The sequence below is a fragment of the Bos javanicus genome, chromosome 26 (assembly GCF_032452875.1).
Source record: "Bos javanicus breed banteng chromosome 26, ARS-OSU_banteng_1.0, whole genome shotgun sequence".
NCBI classification, from domain to species: Eukaryota; Metazoa; Chordata; class Mammalia; order Artiodactyla; family Bovidae; genus Bos; species Bos javanicus.
The window spans coordinates 8082565-8102300 of NC_083893.1; the positions used below are offsets into that span (position 1 = coordinate 8082565).

Below are 19736 nucleotides of genomic sequence, written 5' to 3' on the forward strand. Positions count from 1 at the left end.
TCTCTGACCAACCTTGACTTCTCTGAGACTCGCTGATAGGGTTCAGAAGGTAGAATTTGCACATAATTGGCTTGGAGATGAATGAAATATGCAACATCCAACCCAGAGGTTAAATAAAATTCTTTGATCTCAAAATCAGACTGGAAACCTGGTGGTAAAAAGAGAGGTCTATTGGGGGAAAAAAAGATGAGCTCTTTATCCCATCACAAATTAAGCTCAGGGAAGGGAAATGTGATAATCTAATAAAATGGCTTCACTTGAATTTCATCAGCATACATGATTTATAAGGAATAAAACTATTCCTCGGTATTCTAGCCACTGGGAACATTTAGTGAAACAGTTCTTCCTTTTCACAAAATGGTGGTCTGAAAAAGTGTATTACCTTCTGAAATGTTGGACTTGCCACCCTACCCCTTTTTTTCCATCAGCAATATGGTGCCGTTCTTTATACAAATCTAAATGAAGGAAATACTTTACTTATTTCTAAAATTTCTCTGCTTTGCCATATGAATGCTTGTACATTCTCTTTAGAAACCTAAAAGCAGAAGTGTTTTGTAAGCTAAATTGGCCAAAACAATAGGTATAGGGGGACATATACATGTTGGTTTTTCTATACATTTTTCTATATGTCTAGAAAAATGATTGCCAGTGATTTTAACCATGAAGGGGTTCTCACTGGTGGGCTGGCTGGTCATCACACATGGTTCATATCTTGCCAGATCCCTCTCATTTGTTCAAGATCATTCTCCTCCTCTGTCTTCTAGCTGCTTCCAATCCAAACAATAACAGCTGCCAGTCTTTTTTAAATTGTATTTATTTATTTACTGGCTGTTCTGGGTCTTCGTCACTGCATGGGCTTTTCTCTAGTTGCAGCCAGCAGGGCTACTTTCTGGTTGCAGTATGCGGGCTTCTCAGCTTCTCACTGTGGGGGCTTCTCTTGTTGCAGAGCATCGGCTCTAGGGCACACGGGTTTCCATAGTTGCCAAACATGGGCTCCGTAGTCGTAGTTCCCAGGCTGTAAAGCACAGGCTCAGTAGTTGTGGCCTACTATGACTTACTTGCTCCATGGCATGTGCGATCTTCCTGAATCAGGGATCAGACCTATGTCTCCCACATCGGCAGGCAGAGTTTGTATCACTGAGCTACCAGGGAAGCCCAGCTGCCATTTTTGAGCTTCAGCTTCTAGATATTACAGGAACTTCATTCTGCTTTCTCTTCTGCCTTCAGTATAACATCACAGTGCCTTCTTAATTTCCATTGAAAGGATAAAGAACTTGAAATTCATAAATGCTCACCATTAAGTAGCCAGTAAGTGGTCAGACTAGATTTGATTCCAAATTCCATGTTTGTCTGACTACACTACACTGGCAAGAAATATTAAATTTTACAAACTGCCACAGAAAGAGTTGAAAGGAGGGTAATTAAACTCATCACTTCATGGGAAAAAAAGGAACTGCTAGGACTTATTGAGAGTTATGATTTTTCTTTTGCTTTATCATCACTCTAATCATTTAAGAAGGGCCTATGTTCAAACAGACATAGAGTTGACCTGTTTCTGGAGAATTTAACATATTTTAGAAAATATTTTTCTGTTAACATGACCTTCACTCTCCATTTATAAGAAGCATGATTTTTACATGTGCATTTAAAAAGCAGCACAGTGCATTTGATAGGCATTCATCTGTGTGGTGTTATGTATTTGGAGTAAAAATGTTGCTAAAATCAATCAAGTTTATTCAATACACCAAAAGTAGTATCATCTGAAGACTTGCAATTCCAAGTCTATAAAATAACAGACATAGCCTTCAGGTTGTAGGCTTCCAATTTTTTTTTTTTTTTTTTTTGCTTCTCTTATCTGTGGGATTCGGTGTGCCATATATGGCCTGCTCTGACATAGCTTTTGAGTTTTTCTCAAAAAAGAAAACACACACACGCACAAAATAACCTACACTTTCATCACATTTATATGTAATTGTACGATATATGTTACTGCCTGAGTCTTCACTTATTAATAGAAGCAGTAAACCGTGACTACAACGCTACTCGTGTTTACATCCCATAGCTAGCCGTCAAAAAAACTTTCAGCATCTGGTAACCGAAAAGCTCAAAATCTGGGAGAAACATTTGCATTTGTGAACCACACATTCTAAGTAGAGTAGAATTATTTCAAGTATTTAAGAGCCAGAGGTTAATTCTGAACAGAATTAAATGTGCACATTTTCTGAAGGACACTCATTAAGTTCTATGCTCTATGTTTCCAAGAAGTGAGCGCCTAAGAAATTAATGGGGCAAAAACCATCAGGCATAAAAGAAAATGGCAATATTTTCATTTTTTCTGTGTCCCTAAAGATTTTTTTTTATATAGTTGGACTCTACTTAATTACTAATCAATCACCCCTAATAGGAGAGTCCTAAATGACCTAGACTAAAAGTTTTAGATTTAAAACATGCAAATACAAAAGAATGCTGTACACTTTGGCTGAGTGCTTAGCAGATGTAATTAGCTGGTCATTCAAATGGAAATGAATCACACACATCCTTCCAAGTGGTATAATTTTTGTAGGTCAATTTATAACCACAAAAGTTCACAGCTGATAAAATACTTTTAGGAGGATCAATACCTAATAGAGGCAAAACAATCCAAAGCAAAGAACTGACTCATTGTTAAAGACCCTGATGTTAAGAAAGACTGAAGTCAGGAGGAAAATGGGACAACAGAAGATGAGATGGTTGGATGGCATCACTGACTCGATGGACATGAGTTTGAGTGAGCTCTGGGAAGTGGTGATGGACAGGGAAGCCTGGCATGCTGCAGTCCACGGTGTAGAAAAAGCTGGACACGACTGAGGAACTGAACTGAACTGAATCCAAAAATCCCTGCCAAATTTTAATGCGATTATGCCAGGGCAAAGATGCAACCTGCAGATGACCCTGCCAAGTTATGAAATAGGTGCCTGGTCTGCCTTGGGGGGAAATGAAATATAACTCTATACTGAAGCATACAAAGCAAGCAATTTAAAGTTGTCTCCATTTCCAAATTACCATGCTGTTGTTATTCAGGCGTTAAGTTGTGTCTGACTCTTTGTGACCCCATGGACTGCAGTTTTGTGTATCAATGCACCGCTTGAGCAACAATATGAATGGGTCTTGACGGTATTATGCTGAGCCAAATAAGTCAGACAGAGAACAGAGAAATGCAAAATGGTTTAACTTATCTGTGGAATCTAAAAAACAAAACAAACAAAATAAAACTCATAGATACAGAGAAGAGATTGGTGGTTACCAGAGGGGAAGGGGTGGGGGATGGGTGAATGGGCTCAACTGTATGGTGATGGATGGGAGCTAGATTTATTGTGGTGATCACTTTGTAGTGTACAGAAATGTTCAATTATAATTTTGCACAACTTAAACATATATATTGTATACCAATTTTACCTCAATAAAAAAAAGTTGTTAAAAATTATAATAGGAGGAAAAAGAGACATATTGCTACAATGAGTATTTAGGAAAAGTGAAATTTGTCTAGAGAGAGAGATGGGAAGGAATAAGCAAATATGTAAAAAGGGAGCCCAGCACCTCAGCCTTCTCATCTATAAAGTGGGCACAATGATAACACTTAGGCGTGTTGTGAGGATGGAAGCGACAGAGCATCCAGAGAGCTCAGCACACACTTCGAGCTCCCTCCCCTCTTCTTACAACTACAATCGCAATGTAGTAAGCAAAAGGCCTTGAAAGTGAAAAGTCAGTGTCTAATTCTTTGGGACCCTAAGGACTGCAGCATGCCAGGCTCCTCTGTCCATGGCAAGAATACTGGAGTGGGTAGCCATTCCCTTCTCCAAGAGATCTTCCCAACACAGGGATTGAACCCAGGTCTCCTGCACTGCAGGCGGACTCTCCACCATCTGAATCACCAGGCAACAGCCTTAAATGACCTGCCAAATGAGATGTATTTCCCATCCTTTCACTATTCACTCTTGAAGTTCTACTTTGTCTCAGATGCAGTTTTGCACAGTCACTTTTCACAAATGGAAAGGCAGAGCACTTTTCTAAGCTGAGAAAGGTATAAACTTCCAGAGAGATGGAAAAGTATGTTCTTGATTACCCTGTTAAAGAAACTCCTGCAAACTTCCTTGCCCCCTGTAATAAGCAGTGAGAAAACAGCTGACAAGTCATTCATCACAGTCCAAGACTGCTTTAAGGGGTTCACTGATTGCCAGGAGAGGCCTCTGCCTTTCCGCGGTAGGTCACTCCATCACACTAGGAACACTACGCTTCTCCACTGGTCTCAGGCACTCATGTACAGATAGCAGATGCTTCACACATAGCAGACACTCAACCGTCACTGTTCAGTAAATAAATTAATATCACTCTTTGTTAAAGGTAGCAATTTATGATATGCTGTTCCCTGCCACTAGCATAATAAACATTCACATCTTCTCATTTATTCTGTCTTCTTCAGGAACAAACATTGTTTTGCAAATAAAAATGGAAAATCTGACACTTATTAGAATCCAAAGCACCATCTAGAAATATGTCTGAATAAAAAACAGCAATTAAATGGTAATTTACCTTACACAGTTATTAGGCAAAACAATCATATACAGAAAATAAGAAATGATAGTTTCTGGGTTTATAGTTTCAATACATTTTTGAAAAAGATAATTCAATGTGTTTGTAAAAAGAATTTTGTTTAAAAAAAGAAGAAGACCAGAGATGTAGGAGAGAAGAGAATGTCATCAGAGCAGAAACAGAGGCCATACGGAAGACAACGAAATGTGCAAGACAGGATCTATGCGGGCCCCCAGTCGTGTGTTCACTCCTGTACCCATTCATTCGGCAAATTCAGCAAGGCTGCACTGTGCTGGGGCCAGAGGATTTGGGAGTAAACATATTAAACAAGGTTCTGCCCACAAGGTATTAACTTCCATTTAAAAAGCAAACAAGTTCTGCTGTGCATATTCAATTGTCAAGGGTATACAGTTCAGGAAATATTTATTTAAATCTAACATCTCACTGAAAATAATATTGACTCTGTCCCTTGAATATTTTCTTCTTCTCACAGACATGTGAAGAAAACCAAGAAACATGTCTTGTCCATGGTATTCCTTAATCTGCTCTTTTTCTTTATTTTCAGATTTAACATAGAGAGCTAAGTTCCTGCTTGACCATTAATTCATTTCTCTTCTTACACTTTGGAGCCCCACGTGAGAGGACTATGTTAAACTAAAGTATGTTAGTTTAATAAACATAGTAATAAACACTGTCTGTATCTTTGAATCATTTCACCAATGCCCTGACAATGACGTATTCTAAAGCAAACTTTCCCGATAGGAATAAACAAGGTCCTTTCCTCTTCCTGACTTCACCTCTGCTCTCGTTCTCAAGTCCTGCAGAGCACGTGAGAATCCTTATCATATACTGCTCCATCTTCTTGCTGTATCACTTAATTCCCCCTAACTTTTCACCCCTTCCTTCTTATAATGATGTCTTCTTCTAGAGCTACAACATGCGGTCATAAACTGAATCCAGACAGAGACATTGCTTTTGACTCCCAAGGCTAAGAACTTTACACTGCTCTTATGGACACTATCTTAAAACCGGGAGATATCATATAAATATCTCAAAATCTAGGTTCTCTTGTAAACTAGCAAAATTTGACTACAAGGCATCAATAAAGGTTCTGAAACTTGGAATAAGTAGCAGTGATCAAGTGCTCACTAAATCACCAGCCCCCAGTTCTCTCACTGATGACTGACCTTGAGGCCAAGGTACTAGTTATCATTTATTGTCACACTTGAACTGCTGATTTTCCTCTCTCAGTATCTGTCAACAAAGTAGAAAATGACAGATTAACCAAGTCAACCTTTTTCTTTTTTAGTGCCAGGAGTTAGCAATCTTTTCCTGTGAAGGGCTAAACAGAAAAATAGTTTATGCTTTACCAGCCATATTGTGTGTATTACAACTAATTAACTCTGCAACCATAGTGCAGCATGAAAACAGTCACAGGCAAGAGGAAAATGAATGGGCCTGTGTTCAAATAAAACTTTATTTACAAAAACAGGCACTTGGCTGAATTTGGGTTGTAGTTGGCTTTATGCTATCAGTGTGGATGCCCTAGGCATGTGACCTTTGCTCTAGCCTTTTCAGCTTTAATGTCCATTAAAAAAAAAACACACACTTTTTTTTTCTGTGTCACTGTGGACTTCCTTTTGTTACTGTTGACACTTATTTCAAAATAGTCATTAAAAGATACTGTCAAATGTATATATTAATTTTCTGTGCCAGAGAAAGTCAGCCCTTCCTGGGGAACACACAAGGGTAGATCTTAAGACCAGTGGAAAAGTAGGTACATAGCTATGAATTTGCTGTTCCCTTCCTCAGCATCTTTCACGCTTCCCTCTAGCCTGATAAAATAATCACTCTGACACCAATTTACTGTCTGAGCTGTAGGTGTCCTCCACTGCCCCATTCATGAATTATTTGTGCCAGTCATTCTAGACTGCTTGATATTTTCTAAGTAAAACTCTTACTTTCTGCTTTCCATTGCTTTGATTCAGCTTCCTACTGCCTAGTACAGGTGGTTAGTGCATGGAGAATCTAATTCTACACAAATCTCTAGGACTTACTGAAATCATATATTCCTCTTAAGCCCATCCTGAATTTCAACCACTTATATTTAAGGTCCTGAATGTATAGTGTTTTTTAGGCATGACAACAGCACATTATTAGGCTACGTTATATGAAACTGCCACTTTTTAGGCCAAAAATGGTCAGATATTGGAAACCTAATATATCCTGTATTTAATGCTATATAAACAAATAGGTCCACTTCACTTCTTGAAGGCAGGGTTCGACTCTTCTTGATGTTACTCTCTGGGTATCTAACCCAATGCCTTGCTGAGAGGAGAGGAACCAGTCCTGTTGAATTGACTTGCTGAATTTAAAAAGCCTCAGCATTCACAGAGGAATAAAGACGATGTGCACACCTCTAAATTACTTTGAACTACTATTACAAGGACAGCCTTAATTCCTGACCTAGATGACTTAAATTTCTAAAAATAGTACCCAGGGGAGAAAAGGGGGCAGAGGTGTACTTGAAACATGCACTGGGCACTTTCTTAGGTGCTGACTTTCTGCTGTATTCACCGGGGAGTAGAGGCCCAGATGCTGTTATATGATTAAGTCAATCGCAACCAGAAAAACTGTGAAAACACTGTGGCCCCAGAAACTCCCTGTATTCAGCGTATAAAATTCTAATGGGAAGCCCACATGAAATGTGTGATGCTCTATTGGCTTTTATACCCTTAAGTTCCTCATTTCAATGTGAGAGGAAAAAAGAAATCTGTTAGCAATCCAGCGTTTGCCACATTCCTGTTGCTAAGCAAAGGGAAGCTAAGGAGACGGGGAAAGCTGAAGGTCTGTGGATGGGGGAGTAAAATTCTAATCACCTCTCAGCGTTCTGCTTGCCTGTCTTGGTGGGGGAGGGAAGGCGGCAATCTAAATTGGTGTCCGAAGGCTCCGGAATGTGTCCCAGTGATCACAAAGGAAGCTGCTTTCATTGTGAAGCGCGCAGTTAAAAAGATATGATCTCAGTTGTAGAAAAGAAATGACAAGGTAACTTCAAGCCGCCTCGATGAGCTCTTGGACATTTTTTTCAACAAGTGGTTATAAAACAGTGACATAATAGAAAAATTATGTCCAGTCAAATATCAATTTCTGGTAAAAAGAAGGGTAACATCATCTGTTATCTTCACAAAGTTTTCCTGACAAATGTGCTACAATGTAAAGTCATTTATTTCTTCAGTAATTGAAATATCAGTTCAGTTCAGCTACTCAGTCGTGTCTGACTCTTTGCAACCCCATGGACTGCAGCACGCCAGGCTTCCCTGTCCATCACCAATTCCCAGAGCTTGCTCAAACTTGTGTCCATTGAGTCGGTGGTGCATCCAACCTTCTCATCCTCTGTCGTCCCCTTCTCCTCCCACATTCAATCTTTTCCAGCATCAGGGTCTTTTCCAATGAGTCAGTTCTTCACATCAAGTGGCCAAAGTATTGGAGCTTCAGCTTCAGCATCAGTGCTTCCAATGAATATTCTGGAGCGATTAGCTTTAGGATGGACTGGTTGGAACTCCTTGCAGACCAAGGGACTCTCAAGAGTCTTCTCCAACACCACAGCTCTAAAGCATCAATTCTTCAGCACTCAGCTTTCTTTATGGTCCCACTCTCACATCCATACATGATTCCTGGAAAAACAATAGCTTTGACTAGATGGACCTTTGTCAGCAAAGTAATGTCTATGCTTTTTAATATGCTGTCTAGGTTGGTCACGGCTTTTCTTTCAAGGAGCAAATGTCTTTTAATTTCATGGCTTCGGTCACCATCTGCAGTGATTTTGGAGCCCAAGAAAACAAAGTCTGTCACTATTTCCATTGTTTCTCCATCTATTTGCTATGAAGTGATGGGACCAGATGCCACGACCTTAGTTTTCTGAAAGTTGACTCTTAAGACAGCTTTTTCACTCTCCTCTTTCACTTTCTTCAAGAGGCTCTTTAGTTCCTCTTAGCTTTCTGCCATAAGGGTGGTGTCAACTGCATATCTGAGATTATTGATATTTCTCCCTGCAATTTTGATTCCAGCTTGTGCTTCATCCAGCCCAGCATATCACATGATGTGCCCTTCATATAATTTAAATAAGCAGGGTGACAGTATACAGCCTTGAAGTACTCCTTTCCCAATTTGGAACCAGTCCATTATTACGTGTCCAGTTCTAACTGTTGCTTCTTGACCCGCATACAGATTTCTCTGAACACAGGTAAGTTTAAAACCAACGGAAGAGTAAGGGAACCTTACAGTGTTTCAACCCCAGAAGGGTCCTTTAGGACATCTTGAAGTAAAGAGAAATTAAAAGGGGTCTTTTGCTTCTTTGAAACAGAGACCCGCCACAGCAAGGGGAATGGGCAGAGAGACAGAGGGTAAGGGAGACAGGCAGACAGAGAGAACAAACCTCTCTGAGTAACCTATAAATAAATATCATCTATTTTGCATATCCCATTAGACAGGACAGTGAACTCAGGAAGGATATTAAAATTTCAGTCTACCTACAAGATTCACATTGGCGATATAAATAGTGAAAATGGAAGAAAGGGAATGTTCCTAGATCAAATTCAAATGTTTTGTTTTCATTTCAGTCTGACATATAAAACATTCAAAGTCTCACTAAATTTGCTAACAAGTCTTGATTAGCCCCATAAGTATTATTTGTTATACAAGTACCTATGACACATTTTATAAATATTTACTTTGCTCTTTCCGGGGAAATTTTTACCAACTGTGTGTTAGTGTGCCCTCAAATAAGAAAAACGTCCCTTGAATACTGGCCCAAGGAAGATGTGACTGTTTAAAAAAATGCTTGCAAAACTTACATTTGTTTGGGAACAATTATGCATATCTTGATGGCCTGTGTTTTCAGAATAATTTATTTACCAAAGCAATAGAAAGAAAACCTTTAGAAATTTACCAGGAAGGTAGGAGAGGCTAACACAAGAAATCAGACAGTAGTCTCCTCTAAGTGCTATCTTATCATTACTTCCCCAGGAGCCCTATCTATTGGTATCTACCACTTAATTAGCGTTTTGAAGCCCATCCAAGTCCATTCAAGTAATAACATCAGGCTCAGATTTCTCCTTGTTCACAGGTGTATCAGAAGACACGCTGCCAAATGCTCACAGGCATAATGGGGACCGAAACTGCCCTTGCCACAATTATAGAACGTCAGGAAAGATCTGACTAATTAAGGGCTTCACAAGCAATAAATCAAGGACAGGAAATAGCTGATAAGCAGAGGAACACATGACTTCTACCCATCCCTGCACAGACAATGAGTCCAGGGAGGAGGAAGTACAGGGCAGAGTGGGTAAGTGTCTGCAGGAAAACAGGGCAGGGACCAATAAGCAGGTCAAGTGCAATGCAAAGAAAAAGTAATCCAAAGCTCTAGCTGGGGCAGGAGTCTTCTGCTTGCTACTATCACTTCACTGTGGGTTCCATGGTCTGATCTTTATCCTCAGCATCTCAGACTAGTGGGGAGACTCTGCACTACCTCTTATTAGTTCCCTTAAAATGTGTCTGCTTGTCATCCCTTTATTAAATTCAGCTCAAATTGCCCTGCTTAAGTCTGCTCTTTGTTCCCTGGGGTGTCCCTTACTGAACCACCATCCAAGTCATGAATGAAAGGATCACCACAGCCATACCACAGTAAAGAATCTACACTCCACAACCAGAAGCCTCCCTTCTGACTCACCGCTACCAGTTCACTGGCATTTCCAAGTCCATCTCAGTATATTAGCATCATGTCCATGGACTTCTTATTCAACAAGTGTGTTACTGAAGACCTCGTCAAATACTCAGAGAAAACCAGCATATGAGATAAGGTTTATGGTATGCATGTCTGCACTGTGTTTCTAGCCTCCCAATCTAACTTACTTTTTTATAAGGGAAATAAAATTACATTAGTCTAGTCTTCCTTGGTAAATCCACAATAATTCTTAGAATCATCTCTAACTTGTATTAATGTCCACAATGCAGAAGATGCAGAAGACACAGGTTTGAGCCCTGGGTCAGGAAGATTCCCTGGAGGAGGAAATGGCAATCTATTTCAGTATTCTTGCCTGAAAAATCCCATGGACAGAAGACAAGCCACAATAGCAACAGAGCGCATGCACACACACACACACACATCTGTTTTCACGAACTGATTCCAGGTTATTGCTCATGATGGGTATCAAACTACTAATCCAATTTATCTATATATCAGGTAAATGAGTTTCTTTTTAAAAATCATCACCCTGGGCCAATTAATCTCTATTCCTCTCTCATTCTTCAAGCCCTACAAAGTAACCAGAAATCAATATAATATTGCATTTATCATCCTGTTATATAATTAGCTTGTACTGTGCTTGTTTTAGCCCCTAGACTGAATCCTTGAGGGCAGGAGGTGTGTCTTATTCATCTTGACATCCCTGGCACTTAGCAAAATGTCAGCGTTTTACAACCATTCACAGAATTGAATCTGAAGCACCAATGTGTTTTTAAATTTCCTCATATCCTTGGGCTTCAGTTTCTCTCACTAGGATTAGATCCTATCCAAACTAATATTACTTACCTCCTCTGACAGGGAAACTGTGACGTGTTGAGGGAAGACAAGTGTGACTTTTTTCTAAAAGCACCTTCTGGTAGAACCATCCCTTCATCTCCTATTATCTTGTTCTCAACATAGTTATAAAGCTTTTCTTCTCTCGCGCAGTTTTAGCCTTTGACACATTTCCTCTGGGCCTCTGACACTTGCACTGGGTTATCCGGCTCTTCTCCCAATACCACGTCCTTGTTCCTCTGTGTACTCATTAAAGAACTCTTTATCCAGTCATTTACACACAGGGACACTTCCTCTTTCCTTCCCCATCACAATACACAGCCACTATTCTATCCGAATTTCAGTTCCCAGAGCCTTCAACTTATTCAGCAGTCTTTTCATTTCAAGCCAAACTACTGTATTATCCACTAAATTTTTTTCTTCTCTTTTGTTTCCTTCGTCTTTGGCACAGAGGGAAAAAAACTATTTTCCGCTGGCAATGATGTGGATTGGGGGATCCAGGGTTTTGAGTGCAGCTCATGCAAGTAATGCTGTTTAGAAAACCAACTTCAGACTATTGAACAGTTGGTTTTTAAGGGCATTTTCATGAGCTCAGAAATAAATTCCTCAAGTATGGGAAGTGCATGGGGTCGGGAGTAGGAAGAATTATTTTTCTCTGTATCTGACGCTCTACAGGTTATCAGCCTGGGCTGTGATGTCTAAAAAGAAAGAATCTGGCAGAAAGAGTAAGAGAATAACAACTGCAACCTAAAACAACATCTGATAATGTGGATTGTGACATTCACTGTCACTTTATAGGTTTGGATTAGCAAGACAACTAACTCTGTAAAGTTATTTATTCCAGCTTTCTGAGAAACTATGCTGGTATACTGGAAGGAGAATGGATTTCTGGTCCTAATTTTGCCACTCACTCACTGATCTAAAGCAGAAAACTTTATCTCCCTGGTGTTGGATTACCTCCTCTAAAACAACATGAAGTGAAATGAAGTGAAGTGAAAGTCGCTCAGCCGTGTCTGACTTTTTGCGACCCCATATACAGTCCGTGGAATTCTCCAGGCTAGAATACTGGAGTGGGTAGCCTTTCCTTCTCCAGGGGATCTTCCCAACCCAGGATCGAACTCTGGTCTCCCACATTGCAGGCAGATTCTTTACCAGCTGAGCCACAAGGGAAGCAACACGAAAACAGCATGAGCTGTCGTAAATGCTGGCTAACATCCTCCCCAGCTCTGACGTTCAGTGATTCCCTAAGAGAAGTCAGTAGTTACAGGTGGTACTTTTTGTGACCAGCATAATGAGCTACTTCCACACATGCCTGTGCCATGGTCATTGTCCATGGTGGGTGGGGGGTATTTTTATGTATTTTTAAAGTATTCAGCCTAAGAATGAAGAATGTGGTTCTGGTATCAAACAGATTTGGATTCAGATTCTGACTGTGCCATTTACTGGCTCTGTGAACTTAGGTGAAACTTGCCTGAACCTCTATTTCTTTCTTTTTAAAATTTATTTTATTCAAGTATATTTGATTTAAAAATGTTGTATTAATTTCTGCTGTACCACAAAGTGATTCAGTCATATACACACAAACACACACACACATATATATATATATACACACATACTGTTTTTCATATTCCTTTCCATTGTAATTCATCATAGGATTTTGAATATAGCTCCCTATGCTATACAGTACGACTTTACTATTTGTCCATTCTATACAAAATAGTTTGCAACTGCTAATCACAAACTCCCCACCTTGCTTCCCCCTTGGCAACGACCAATCTATTTTCTATGTCTGTGAGTCTGTTTCATAAATAAGTTCATTTGCATATATTTTAGATTCCACTTATAAGTGATACATATGGTATTTGTCTTTCTCTTCCTGACTTACTTCATTTAGTCTGATCGTCTCTAGGCCTAGCCATGCTGCTGCACGAACCTCTGTTTCTTCTTATGTAAAATCAGAATCCAAGTAATACCTTCTTTGTGAGGTTGTAGTGAAAAAAAAAAAAAAATGGAGAAGGAAATGGCAACCCACTCCAGTGTTCTTGCCTGGAGAATCCCAGGGACGGGGAGCCTGGTGGGCTGCCGTCTATGGGGTCGCACAGAGTCGGATACGACTGAAGCGACTTAGCAGCAGCAGCAGTGAAAAAAAAGGAAAGAAAAAACACATGTAGAGCACCCAGATCGGTGAGTGACACGTGGTAAATTCTCAAGAGATGTAGCAATATTAATTAATATAGCCATAGAAGTAAGAATGACTACAGATGGAATTACTATAGAAGGATTACTAAGAATCTTTGATGGGCCAGACATGGAGAAGACAAACTCTTATTTTATTATTCTTTTAGAATAGCCTAATTATGGTCCACCCCAAAGGCATCATGATTCAGAATCTTCTCCTTATATCCTTAAGAGGTCAGTTCTTTCATTCTCCCAGCTTTTCAGTCCTTTAAGCAGGTAGTTTCCTTCGACTTACCTCCAGAGCCATTCTGGCATTTTCCATCCAGGCTATACAAAGAAATTATCTCCTGATGTTCACGATGATATTTCCTTTGATATTTATCTGATGCTTCATCACCTTAAGTGATGTAAAGGTACTTCTTCACTTAAATATATACAGAATGCTTGTGTGAAAACATTTTGTTACACACTGAAGATGACACGGATTGGAAAGAATTCCTGGCTTCAGCAGCTAGGTGGTTGTGTTAAAGGTGAATAAAACAAGATATATTTAAAGTGCATAACACCACGAAGCTACAAAGTCTACAGTGTAGGAGGGGGCATTTGAGAAGACTCTTGAAGAACCAGTGACATTTTACCAGGCATGACTGACAGAGGAGGGCTGCTTGAGAAGAAGAAATCTCAAAAAGCAATATATAACTATAAGAAAGCAATGTAGTAATTCAATTTGGGTGTGTTGGACTCATTAGAGTAGAAAACTTAGAGTCAATAAATGTTCTAAGCATCGGAAGAGATGACCTGAGATGTAAAAAGTGATATACTTATTCAGCAGACCACATTGATCCCCTGTGATATGACAGGCAAGTGAGGGTCTTTCATAGATCAATGGCAATGTTTGTAATAGCAGCTCATATAAAACCTGCTCAGATAGTAGACTGGGGGCCACGTGCGCGGTGGGCTCAGAAACACATTTTTTACCTTTCTTAGGTCTTCAGTTACTAAGAGCCAACATTTTCTGAAAGTTTCTACACTACAGGCATTGTGTTACATGCTTTTCGAGAACAAACAGATTAACTATCATACCAGCCTTAGGAGGCAGGCACTATTATCCGACTTGACCACAAGAGAACGGAGGCTCATAAGTGCTAAATCACCTGCTCAAGATTTTACACCAGAAAAATCACAGAACCCGAAGTCAAATCCAGGTTGGTCTCATTTGGGAATTTCATTCTCACCTACTATGTCACGTACCCTCTCTTAACTACTCTTTACAGCTCATGAAAACACCAAAACCCCTTCATTTATAGAGAGGTAGGAAAAGGATGTGAGAATCTCACTTTCCACTTCTCATTTCTCCACAATGGACCCATCCAGCCCTCATGTGTCGCCATCAAGGCATCACATTCACGCTCAGTCTCAACACAGAGGAAGGTGTAAAGATAGCTTTAAAGCTGGAAATGTTTTCACGCATTATCCAAATGTGCAAAAAATGCCTAATGCCTCTGTTTAGTTATTTGTCCAAGTGTGCTTTTCACAACCTCCTTATCCATACTGTTCTATAAAAGGAATATCTGGGGAGCAACAATTTGAACTTTTATATGTACTTGTTAGTGTGATATTTAAGGTCAGAAGGTATTAAAATTGGTCCCTTGCTATTTTTTATATTTTCTTAAAAAAAATCTCTCATGAAATCTGGCTTATTTCTGTATTACTTGTATATGTTCCAATATTTCTATGATTTACTTCTGGTTTCTAGGTTACAGATGCTATTTAAGAGCTGGTTTCTTTCTGCAAGGTTAGAGAGGGTGTGAGCTGAGATTTTAGCTAAGAACACAAATTCTATTTTAAAGTATTTCCACAGAGCAGCTGGCCAAACTCCAATTTGCTAGTATGTTTATCATGCTTTCTAAAACAATCAAGTTATTTTCCAAAGAGTATTTTTTCCATCATTATACCCACAAATCCTTTCTTGTTCATTTTTCTTTCCTCAAGCTTCTTATATTCTTGATGATTTTACCATTTAACTTTGGGTCTACACATACCAAATGAGAAAAATGTTTACAAATTATATTAATAATATAAACAAATAAATAGTCTAATTATAAATGTATTTAAACCTCAAGACCCTATTCCAGAAATTTCATAATGCTCTTTATGTTTTAGATGTGAAAGCCCTATGTTATAACTATGTGTGATGGGTTTGATCCTTGGTCTGGGAAGATCCCACATGTCACAGAGCAACCAAGCCTGTGCAACACAAGTACTGAGCCTGTGCCCTAGAGCCCATGAGCTGCCCCTGCTGAGCCTACGTGCCCAACTACTGAAGCCCTCGTGCCCTAGAGCCCGTCCTCAGCTACAGGAGAAGCCCCGGTAATGAGAAGCCCGTGCACCACACCTAGGGAGTAGCCCCCATCACCACAACTAGAGAAAAGGCAGCACAGCAACAAAGACTCAGCACAGCTAAAAATAAAAGCAAATTTAAAACATTTATAAGAGGTTGTAATTTTAAAAGAATCTAATAAAAAATACATATCCAAAAATTTGTTTTAAAAACTATGGGTGAAAACCATTTTTGAATAACAATGAAATTGTCTATGTTGACTTGGCAACTCCAGCAATGTAACCTGGATGGTCTCTAACATTTTGATCCTGTTATTCTATTACTACTTGTAGGTGAATTAGTGCTTTCCAGGCTACAGTAAAAACAAACAAACAAAAACATGTTTCTAACTAGAGTAGCATAAGTTGGAAAATGAGTTACAAACATTCTATATGGAGCATGAGACATATACTTATTATATATATATAATATATACATAAAATTATGTATCTCACGTTTTAACAATGATCAATTCCAATGATATCTTACATTCTCCACATGGAAAATAAGAATACATCCAGATAACACTGTAGATATCAGTAAGTGAGATAAATGTGGAATTCATTTTTAGCAACAGTATTGTCTGGAACTACATCTACCCAACTACTTGAAAACTTGTTAAGGATCAGGCTCTGAAACACTGAAGTCAACAGCTGAACATTATTTAATTTTTTATGAAGTTATTAAAAAACAACTACCACATGTCAGAAGCGCTTGTGATTTCATAACAAGAACTTTCTCTCTTCATAGATATAGAGGTGCTATGCCAAGCATTTTATTTTTTAATTAAAACACTCTCTTGCATTGAGTATTTTAATTACTTTAAAAATCTTAAGACTTCAATGTACATATGTCTTCTGTCTTTAGGGCAAGCCAGCTTTGTTCATGGCTGCTAGCCAATACTGTCCATCTCACCTCCTGGGACATGCATTAAGGATATTGTAGGGAGTAGGCTCCATTATCTCCCAAAGCATCAAATTCAGTTTAAGTGTCCCAGAATTTAGGGACCATTGACAGGTGGTGCCTAACTGACAGATCCCATCGGATACGTGAATGTGCCCAGGGCCCAGTGGAAGCAGACTGCTGTGATATTCACACAACCCTCTATTTCCCCAGTAAGTACCCTTGGAGTCTCGTGCTTTCATGCAACATGCATTTCTGAGCAATCTTTTAATGAAAACAGACATCTCGTGCCCTAAGGAAACTAAACTATAAAATATGGGGATCAGAAAATCATTTGGTAGAAATGAAATCAGAACAAGGGAATTTAGAATGTAAAAAACTAATGTCATCAGAAAAAGAAAGTCAAATTCATTCCTACCTTCTAGGAGTGAACTGCCCATGAGAATGGAAATATTCAAAGCTAGTTGCCTAGAGTTTAGGAGACTATAAATGTATTATCTAAACAGGATACTCTTGAATGTAAAGACAGCAACCCAGGTCTCCCACATTGCAGGTGGATTCTTTACCAGTTGAGCCACAAGGGAAGCCCAAGAATACTAGAGTGGGTAGCCTATGCCTTCTCCAGTGGATCTTCCTGACCCAGGAATCAAACTGGGGTCTTCTGCACTGCAGGTGGATTCTTTACCAACTGAGCTATGAGGGAAGCCCAAAGAGAGCATTAGGTATGTCAGAACAACAGGCCCGAACTGAGACAACCAAATGAGGCAAGCTAGGAGATATGGTTGCTTTGACTGAAGTTGTCCAAGATTATGTTCACACTGGGGAGCCTCTAGCCCAAAGGAATTCTGCTAGGGTAAAGACTTCCCAATCCCTTCCTGATTGTCACGTTGCCACTTTATCAGTTCAGTTCAGTCGCTCAGTGGTGTCTGACTCTTTGCGACCCCATGAATCGTAGCACGCCAGGTCTCCCTGTCCATCACCAGCTCCCAGAGTTCACTCAAACTCATGTCCATCGAGTCAGTGATGCCATCCAGCCATCTTATCTTCTGTCGTCCCCTTCTCCTCCTGCCCCCAATCCCTCCCAGCATCAGAGTCTTTTCCAGTGAGTCAACTCTTCACATGAGGTGGCCAAAATATTGGAGTTTCAGCTTTAGCATAAATCCTTCCAAGGAACACCCAGGACTGATCTCCTTTAGGATGGACTGGTTGGATCTCCTTGCAGTCCAAGGGACTCTCAAGAATCTTCTCCAACACCACAGTTCAAAAGCATCAACTCTTTGGTGCTCAGCTTTCTTCACAGTCCAACTCTCACATCCATACATGACCACTGGAAAAACCATAGCCTTGACTAGACAGACCTTTGTCAGCAAAGTAATGTCTCTGCTTTTGAATATGCTGTCTAGGTTGGTCATAACTTTCCTTCCAAGGAGTAAGCGTCTTTTAATTTCATGGCTGCCACTTTATATACGTTGTTAATTCAAATAAGTTATACTGGAATCCTACAGAACTCAAAGGAACCTGTTTTTTTAAATAGTTTAATATTTATCTGTTGTTGTTGTTGTTTAGTTGCTCAGTCACATTCAACTCCGTGAGACCTCATGGACTATAGCCCACAATTCCTCTGTCCATAGAATTCCTCTGTCCATAGAATTCTCCAGGCAAGATTACTAGAGTGGGTAGCTATTCCCTTCTCCAGGGGATCTTCCCAACCCAGGGATCAAACCCACATCTCTTGCATTGCAGATGGATTCTTTACCACTCAGTCACTTGGGAAGACTTAATATCTACACTCCGGCCAAAATTTGTGTTCAGAATGCAAACTACTTCCCTCATTTCAAAGCAATGGGGAGGTGGAAGAAGTATCACACAATGTGTTGTTAGTGGCTCAGTCATGTCCAACTCTTTGCAACCCCCGGAACTGTAACCCACCAGGCTCCTCTGTCCATGGAATTCTTCAGGCAAGAATACTGGAGTGGGTAGCCATTCCCCTCTCTAAAGGATTTACCTGACCCAGGGATCGAACCCAGGTCTCCAGCATCGCAGGCAGATTCTTTACCATCTAAGCTACCAGGGAAACCCTTATCATAAAATAGATGTCAAATACTGACAACAAAGTTAATTGATGTTTTTGGAACTAACATTTTTATATTATGTACAAAAGCAATACACAGTACTCCCTCTTATCTTCCAGGGATATGTTCTAAGACCCGCAGAGAATGTCTAAAACCATGGACAGTACCGAAACATATATATATATATTTTTTTTTCTTATACATACCTATGATAGAGTCTCATTTATAAATTAGGCACAGTAAGAAAATATCAGGGGACTTCCCTGGCAGCCCAGTGGTAAAGAATTCACCTTGTAAAGCAGAGGACACAGATTGAATTCTTGGTTGGAGAACTAAGATCTCATATGCTGCAGAACAACAAAGCCCATATCCTGCAACTGTTGAGCCCATGTGCTACAACTACAGAATCCATGCGATGTATTGAAAGATTCCCCATGCCACAACTAAGAACCAACACAGCCAAATAAATAAATAAATAAAGAGAAATTCCATCATCACTAAAAAAAAAAAAAAAATAGAACTGCCAGCATCACTACTCTTGCCCTTTGGGGTCATTATTAAGTAAAATAAGGATAACATGACCCAAGCACTGAGATACCTCAACAATTGATCTGATAACCAAGACAGTTACGAAGTAACCAATGGCTGAGTAGTGTATACAGGTATACAGCCTGCATATGGTGGATAAAAGGATGATTCACTTCCTGAGCAGGAAGGCTGGAGATCTGAGCATGCTACTTAAGCATGCAATTTAAAATAGACATTATTTCTGGAATTTTCTATTTAATGTATTTTCAGACTACAGTTGACCACAGGTAACTGAAAACACAGATAATGGGGAACTATTTTAATGATGTTTGAATTATCAGTGTCACAGGTTATAGTTGTCTGGAAGTCAAAAGTTATTACATTTATTGATTAATATGGTCCTCACATGCTTATGAGGTAGCCAGCTAGGAATTATTCTTACTGTACAGATGAAGAAAGTGAGACTAATGGGTCAAGTGAGTTATGTAAAGTCATAGTCCGGGATTAGAACCAATTGCTTTTATTC

The 19736-nt window shown here is 39.5% G+C and overlaps 1 protein-coding gene across 2 annotated transcripts in view; it reads right to left on the minus strand.

Annotated features, from left to right (window-relative positions):
- Positions 1 to 19736, minus strand: part of PRKG1 (protein kinase cGMP-dependent 1) — a 1413309-nt gene that overhangs the window by 1115218 nt on the left and 278355 nt on the right. The window lies entirely within an intron of this gene.